Source organism: Lolium rigidum, chromosome 7 (assembly GCF_022539505.1).
Source record: "Lolium rigidum isolate FL_2022 chromosome 7, APGP_CSIRO_Lrig_0.1, whole genome shotgun sequence".
Classification (NCBI taxonomy): Eukaryota; Viridiplantae; Streptophyta; class Magnoliopsida; order Poales; family Poaceae; genus Lolium; species Lolium rigidum.
In genome coordinates this window covers 107972077-107980218 of record NC_061514.1, presented here as the reverse complement: position 1 = coordinate 107980218, position 8142 = coordinate 107972077, and positions in this window count along the sequence as shown.

Genomic DNA, 8142 nt, shown 5'->3' with positions numbered 1-8142 from the left:
TTCGTCGGGCTAGGTGGCCTCAAAAACGAGAAAAAAAACGTTTTGACATGCACAACGGACAGACCCAAAATCGTCGGCCATGGTACACCAGCAACCACGGCGCGACTTCAACTTCGTCGGCCATGGCAACTTTTCTTGTAGTGCATAATAGAACATATGTTGACAACAAAAATTCACCTGGTTACAAATATTGTTGAGTTTACAATGGAACTTTCATGTATTTACAACATAAATAATAGAACATATGTTGACAACAAAAATTCACCTGGTTAAACAACAGAAAATTATATTAGTAACAATAATGAAGTATAGAAAAGAAGAATTTGGACATGGGCAAAGTTTTCGGCAGAAACCTGAATACAAATTATTGTCATGTTTACAATAGAATTTTCATCTGTTTACAACCTTAAAAATGGAACAGTTGTTGTGTGCAAGTTGTTGTATTCAGGTTCCTGACTACAAAAATTTATGTAGTTTACAACAGGAAATAAATGTATTTACAACATATTGAACCAAAAAGAAACTGTTCTGTCAACAAACAAGTGAAATCACATGCATGTTGAACATTCATACAAATCCATAGCAACATAACATTGAAGTGATCATTCATGGGGGGGGGGGATGTGCTTCCCATTACAAAAGTAACCAACCATACACACAAGTTCCATTCGTTCAACCATAGACACAAGTTTCATTGGTTCGACACAAACTATATTGCACCAAAATACATATCCTTCCAACAACTATCCTAGCTACTCATAAGTCTCCTCCTTAAAGATCTTGTCATATTCTTCTATGTTCATTGGGTGTGTGATCAAATCTGTGGCAAGTATCATGCAAAACTAAGGGATGCCATTCTCGTCGAAGTTCTCCATGACCTTCCCATCAAACTTCTCCATGTAGAATATCGCAAAGAAACCACAATCAAAGCTGAAATGACAAGGAGAATGTATTAGCATTGGGAAAAAAGGACTAACAATAGAAGAGAGAAAAATGTAGTCATATTTACTCACGGGTTGGGCTGCTGTGGGTAGTCCGTAGGTCCTCCATGTTTGAATTTAGTGATGTCAACACTCAAGGCTTGATTCTCTTTACAAGAACACCAAAGTTTGTGATCTGAAGCAAAAAGTGCATGAAAAAGTTACATAATCCAGTTGTGTTAGTCACAAAAATTATTTATAGTAAGACAACAATAGTTTTATGATTTGTCACTTGGTGCTAGATAAGAATACAACAACATATGTAAAGCAATGTTACATAATCCAGTAGTGTTAGTCACAAAAATTATTTAGTAAGACAACATTAGTTTTATGATTTGTCACTTGGTGCCAGATAAGAATACAACAACATATGTAAAGCAATGTTACATAATCCAGTAGTGTTAGTCACAAAAATTATTTAGCAAGACAACATTAGTTTTATGATTTGTCACTTGGTGCCAGATAAGAATACAAAAACATATGTAAAGCAATGTTACATAATCCAGTAGTGTTAGTCACAAAAATTATTTAGAAAGACAACAAAAACATATGATTGGAAACTGAAAATGAAATGTATAGGTGCAAGGTCGTAGTGCAACAAACCAGGTTGTTCATGGCAGACTCCATGGAACCTCCTTTCTTTGATGGTTTGATAGAATCAAACGAGTTGATTTACGAGTGGAGAAGATTTATGCAACAAGTGGCCCAATGCTTCTGATGTACAATTGGGAACCAAAGCTGCATATGCAATTTTTTTATAAAAAACCAGCCTTGCATGGATAAAAATTAATTACACAACATTATTAACTACTAACCAGATCCATTTTTGATATCTTGTATTTTTCACAAGCAATCTTGAACTCTCCGATAACATCCTTTGTTTGGAACTTGGCAGGATCCTTGATAAGTTCGGACTGCGATGAAAGGTTACGACAATAGAAATGTTGGTACTAGAAACATGAGTGCAAACTTGAAACTATTTCAACAAAAAAATAGGAACACCAAGGTAGCATTGTACTTACAGTCATACGCACAGAAAATGCGAACTTCTTACGCGACCTTTTGTTCTTAGAGGCTTGCAATTGATTCTCAATGTTGAACTTCTCAACATAAAAGGACATGACTTGATTGTCCATGTACTGGCATTGCTTGAACACGGCTTGAAAGTATTTGTATGGGACAAAGAAGTTACCAATATGAACAAAAGGTTTACTGCAATGAACCAAAAATGTTGTGTTACTCCACAAAGATGACAGATAGAAAACAACAACAAAAATGAAATGAAGTTACAAAGTTCAGTAAAGTTAGTCACAAATCAAAATGAGTAATTCAACATTTGGCAGAGGAATAGGAGTACATTGCTAACAAGGAGATAGAAAACAACAAAAAAATGAAATGAAGTTACAAAGTTCAGTAAAGTTAGTCACAAATCAAAATGAGTAATACAACATTAGGTAGAGGAATAGAAGTACATTGCTAAAAAGGAGATAGAAAACAACAACAAAAATGAAATGAAGTTACAAAGTTCAGTAAAGTTAGTCACAAATCAAAATGAGTAATACAAAATTAGGCAGAGGAATAGGAGTACATTGCTAAAAAGGAGATAGAAAACAACAAAAAAAATGAAATGAAGCTACAAAATTCAGTAAAGTTAGTCATAAAACAAAATGAGTAATACAACATTAGGCAGAGGAAATAGTAGTACATTGCTAAGGAGATAGAAAACAACAAAAAAGGCCAGATGACTCACGGAGGAACACCCTTCTTCTGTGGCCTCACTTTGCGAATATGCCCAATGTATTTGAGATAAGTGGATTGATGAGTGTCTGAAAGTCTCATCTTCTTCACCTTGGGAGGTGTATCAATGTCCTTTTCGGCCCTCTTTTGGCGTTGCTTCTTATCATGTGTGTCTGGACCACTAGACATTTCCTTTGGCTTCCTGGAGAGGAGCTGCTGCAAACCAAACCAAATGAAAAACAGAAAAAGCAAGTAAGAATCCGAATGTATGGACAACCAACATACAAAAGACTAGGAAAAAATGTAAAGAAATATACTAGCATGTACAATGGGATGTGGCACGTCCTCTTTGCGCACCGGTGTCACGACAACACAAGAACCTCCACTTGTAGCTGCAGCATCAGGAATTGTAGCGAAGAACTTTGCATCCTCAGATCCAGCTTCAAACAAATCCATTTTTGGTACATCATCCCAAAAGTCAGTCGGGTATTTACTTGGAGATTTAATTATGGGCGACTCATCACCACTTGATGGACTGGCCACATGAGACATGTTTTGTGGAGAAGGCACCATGGTAGCAGCACAACTGGGCTCTGCAAAAGGCACACTAGTGCGCACGGGAGAAGGCACACAAGAATTAACCGGGCAAGCCTCACGAGTGGGATCTGGAGAAGGCACATGAGTGTGCTCCGAAGAAGGCACATGAGTGTGCTCCGGAGATGGCAGTGGAGAAGTCTCGGTAGAGTGCTCTGGAGAAGGCACACGAGCGTGCTCCGGAGAAGGCACTGGAGAAGTCTTGTTAGAAACCTCGCCAATATCCATCGCATCATCATTCACAACATTGTGAGTCAGATCTTCCTCAACCATGATTGGGCTTGGCTCCTTTGCATGTACATCCGGAGCTGCAGGGCATGGGATAGTGAAGCTGTTTGATGCAACATTAGCAACATGAACATCCACAAGCAATGTTGCCATACGCTTTGCATTTGAAGCCTTCAAAAACTCCCCAAAGTTGTGCAATCAAGCAGCCAAATCAGTTGCATAAAGAGCCTTGTGCTTGTTGTACAGTCCTTGCAAATGTTCGGGCACCTAAAAAGCATGGGTACCATTAGTTACAAAAATCAAGTGTAATAGACACAAAAATTATTAAGTAATACAACATTAGCTCCAGGAATTGTGACTTCATTGCATATTATTGTGACCACATAGTAGATATGAAATACAACAACATAAGTAAATAAAAGTTACAAAAATCATGTGTAATAGACACAAAAATTATTGAGTAATACAACATTAGCTCCATGAATTGTGACTTCATTGCAGATTGCAGATAGGGAAACAACAATATTGGTAAACTAATGTTACAAAAACAAGGAATAGTAGACACAAAAACTATTGACTAATACAACATAACATGGCAAAAGTGACATACCTGCAACTCTTCGCTGCTTGCAAACCCTTTTTCAAGCCAATCATTCAGTGATGCTGAGGGGTTAACATCAACCTCCTCACTGCCCAAGCCATCATCCCCCACTACACCAGGATGAGCATGAGGCAGATTTCCATCGGTGGGAGCTACCACAGCATACAAAGTTTGTGATAACGGCAAGAGCTGCACATATAAACAAAAAGGACATCAACATTAGTACAATTACTACTAACGAAGAAAAAAGGGGAAAGTAAATAGATGCATGCCATGGAAATTTACTTACTGGTCGAACCCCAAAACCTGCCGGGTCAAGACTCAGCTTGTTCTTATCAATGTCAACAACAAGCCGGAAATCGTCATCACACACGTGGCAAAACCTAGGGGTGCTGCGGTTGATGGTGTGCTCTTTAGGGGCCAAAGGTGGGAAGCTAAGGAAGTCCATGTATATGGTCTGCATAGAATGAAAGAAGACACGGTATTAGATGAGGAATATCCACATTAAAAATATGCATTTACAACATAAAAAACAGTAACAAGTTATAGGAAATAGGAGTTCTACCGCGAGCATGGGAAGGCACATCGCAATCCACACAATCTGCGAAGAATCAAGTTTGGAACGATTCAACAGCTTCTCTTTGAACAACCCAACCTCGCCCATCGTCTCTTTAAGTATATGTCCATCAATGGCATACTGGCCAATCTCATTGGCATCCATCAAAATACTCAAATACTCACATTTGACCAAGTTACCGGTGCCAGGACAAAGCACAGTGGCAAAAGCTATAAGACCAAAGCTCTGAAAAACAAGTGCCTCATTTGTATCTTCACAATTCTCCAACACCTGAATGGCTTTAGCAATTGTCGCACGTCCCTTGTCGTTCTTGAACATATCCCGAAGGTCAGATTGTTGAGTCCTCTTTAGATATACCATGTCCCTATTACCGGAAGGCACGCCAAGAACCTTAACCACCATCTCCCTTGTGAACAAAATACTCTTGTTCTTGTGCCTAAACTCCCTTAGCTTGGGATTTGTGTGCTTCACCACATACTCAATGAGCTCCATTGGCGGTGCTGCAAATGAAGCCACATTAAGCAATGGCTTGAAAGCAGTCTTGGCGATGATAGCTCTCTTGGCATCATTCATGTTATTTTGAACAACTTTCGCAAGCCGCTTTGCTCCAAAACGCATTTGAAACATAGCCTCTTTCGGAGCATCATTCAGTGCCATATTGTCAAACTGCAAAGGGAGAGAAACAACAAGACACAACAATTACTACATAAAAAAGTTACAATTAATTGCTGCCATCCAAATTACACCAACAACAAATACAACAATCCATAGCAAAAATACAACAATCCATAGCAAATACAACAACAAACCATGTACAATATTAACAACATCTATTTGCAGGTACAAATAACAACAAAAATGAACATTACTTGGTCACAAAAAAGTTGCATGGATTACAAATAATACAACAACAAATAATGTATAATATTAACAACAAAAAGTTGCAGGGTTAACAAAAAAAATCTAATGTGAACTAACATATTCGTATAGCAATTAGAGAACCACATATGTGAAACCTACTTAGTCACAAATTATTTACATGGAATACTACAAAATTTCATACTGCAAAAAACTCCCCTAGAATTCAACATGAAACCCTAGATGTGGGGAAAAAATCCTACGCTGGCCGACCTAGCGATCGAGGAGGGAGGAAACACGACGCGGGGGAGGAGGGAGGAGGCGGAAACAAACCGCCGGCTGCCGACCGCCGCGTCAGACGCGATGGAGAAGGGAGGCCAGACGCGGGGGAGGAGGGAGGAGTGTGACGCGGGAAGGAGGGAGAAGGGCGAAGCTGGGAGGAGAGAGGAGGGCGGAAACTTACCGCCGGCCGCCGCGCGGCCGTGTTGCTCCGCCGGGACGCGCCGACTCTGCCGCGTCGCACGCTGTCGCCCGCCGCGTCGCTCCTCCTTCGTTTCATCGCCAACTGATGGAAGGGAGCGTCGGGCTCGTGGTTTGGCTGGGCCGCGTCGGGCTCGTGTTTGGCTGGCTCGTGGATTGAATCAGAAGCGTCCACCTTGGATGTATCGGACGGCGCGGACCACAACCGATCGCTGTGCGCGATCGGTCGGCCGAAAGAGAGCGTTTTCCTTTCTTGAGACATCAGTACACATCACCACAGCCTCTCCCTGTTTTGTCTCTGTCTCTCTGTCCCCCTGATTTCTTGCCCTGCAAGGTAACAAGGTAAGAACAAACCAGCTGGCTCCTCCTCTCGGGTCCAACGTGTCCCCGAGCATGGAACCACCTGTGCTCACTGCTCAGTGCAGGTTATCCCAGTAAATGCCGCCGAGCCCTTGGTGTTCAGTTATCGCTGGTCCTCCTTTTGCCTTTCTTGTGGTTGCAGTGAACTAGGCCCAGACCATTTCTATTCGGCGAGGAATGAAGCAATAGGTTTGGATTGCATCGTGGATTCGTGGTGTAGCTCTGTGTAGGCAATAATACTGTGTCGCCTCAAGCCGATGGCTACTGTTAAAATAAAAAAAGGCGATGGCTAGTTGCTAGAACAAAACTATGCGTACGTGTTAGTACTCGCCCCTAAGCTGTTTGCTGGGATCACGCTCTGTACGGAACCAAAATACTTTCTCTGTTTTAAAATAACTGTCGTAGATTTATTCACATTTATATGTATTCAGACATGTTTCAGCGATAGATATACACACATAGAAATCTAGATAAATTTAAGACAATTAATTCTAGAACGGTGGAGTAGTTCGTAAAAGGGATTTCTATTTTCGTGCCCTCGGGTCCTTAGTTGTGCTCAGTTTTCCCCAGCTCGTTAGTTTTTCCTCAGTTTTCCCCTCCCTCTAGTTTGAAACCCCTCGCAGACGGTCGGACGGGAGGGTTGCCGTCGAGTCGGAGGCCTTACCGTTATCGTTAATCGACGGGTGGGGCTGCACGAGAGGGCGGTTCCTCTCCGACCCGTCTCGTGCTCGACAAATGGGGCTGCTCTATAGGGCTGCCGCAACAATTGACCGAGTGGGGTCATCTATTTTTCGGGAAAAGTCATATATTGCCGCTCCGAGGGGCTGCCGCAGCCAATGACCGGTGGGGTCATCTATTTTTCGAGGAAAAGACATATATTTTCCGTCTGTGTGGGGCTGCCGCAGCCAATGACCGATGGGGTCGTCTATTTATTTATAGAAAATCATATATTGCCGCTCTGTGGGGCCTCCGCGACCAATGACCGCTGGGGTTGTCTATTTATTTAGAGAATATAATATAGAGCCGCTCTGTGGGGCCGCCTCAGCCCATGGCAGGTGACTATTTTCGTAGCTTAATCTAAAGTGACTCTTATGCTAAACATTGTGCATAATATAAAGAAAATAGCTAGATCTCTAAATATATAGAAAATAGCTAGTAGATCTCTAAATCGATGCATATGAAGCTACATATATATTCTTGGTCATAATCCCCTTATCTAAAGGGGATGGATGCATGGCTTCACGTCGTCGTCACTTTGATCGCCAGTATCTTCGTCGTCTGAGTAGTAGTACTTCCTGCACATTGTTCCGTCGAACACCTTCACTGTGAGCACATCATCGCCTTCATATTTGAAGTGTACGTAGCAGCCGAAATCCACACCGTGCGCGATGGCGAAATTCTCCCAGCCCTTGTCGAGATACATCCGGCCTTGTCCGTCAAATAGGACCTCCACGGTCCAGAGACGAGGACCGTAGTCAGCTGCTCGTAGATACACCTTAGCTGGCTCCTGGCCGTCAAGATAGTCCGCAAACTTTTTCAGGAGTGCCTGCAAAGAGATCGAGCGCCGATCGTTTGAAATTAAAGGTTTTTTAGAACATGCCCATAATTAATCACATGCATCATATATGTGTGAACGCGTACGTACCTTCTTGACCAAAGGGTCTTCGTAGATGACGATGAAGAACTCCTCTATGATCAATGGCAGTGTTGACGACGGTGGTGGTGGC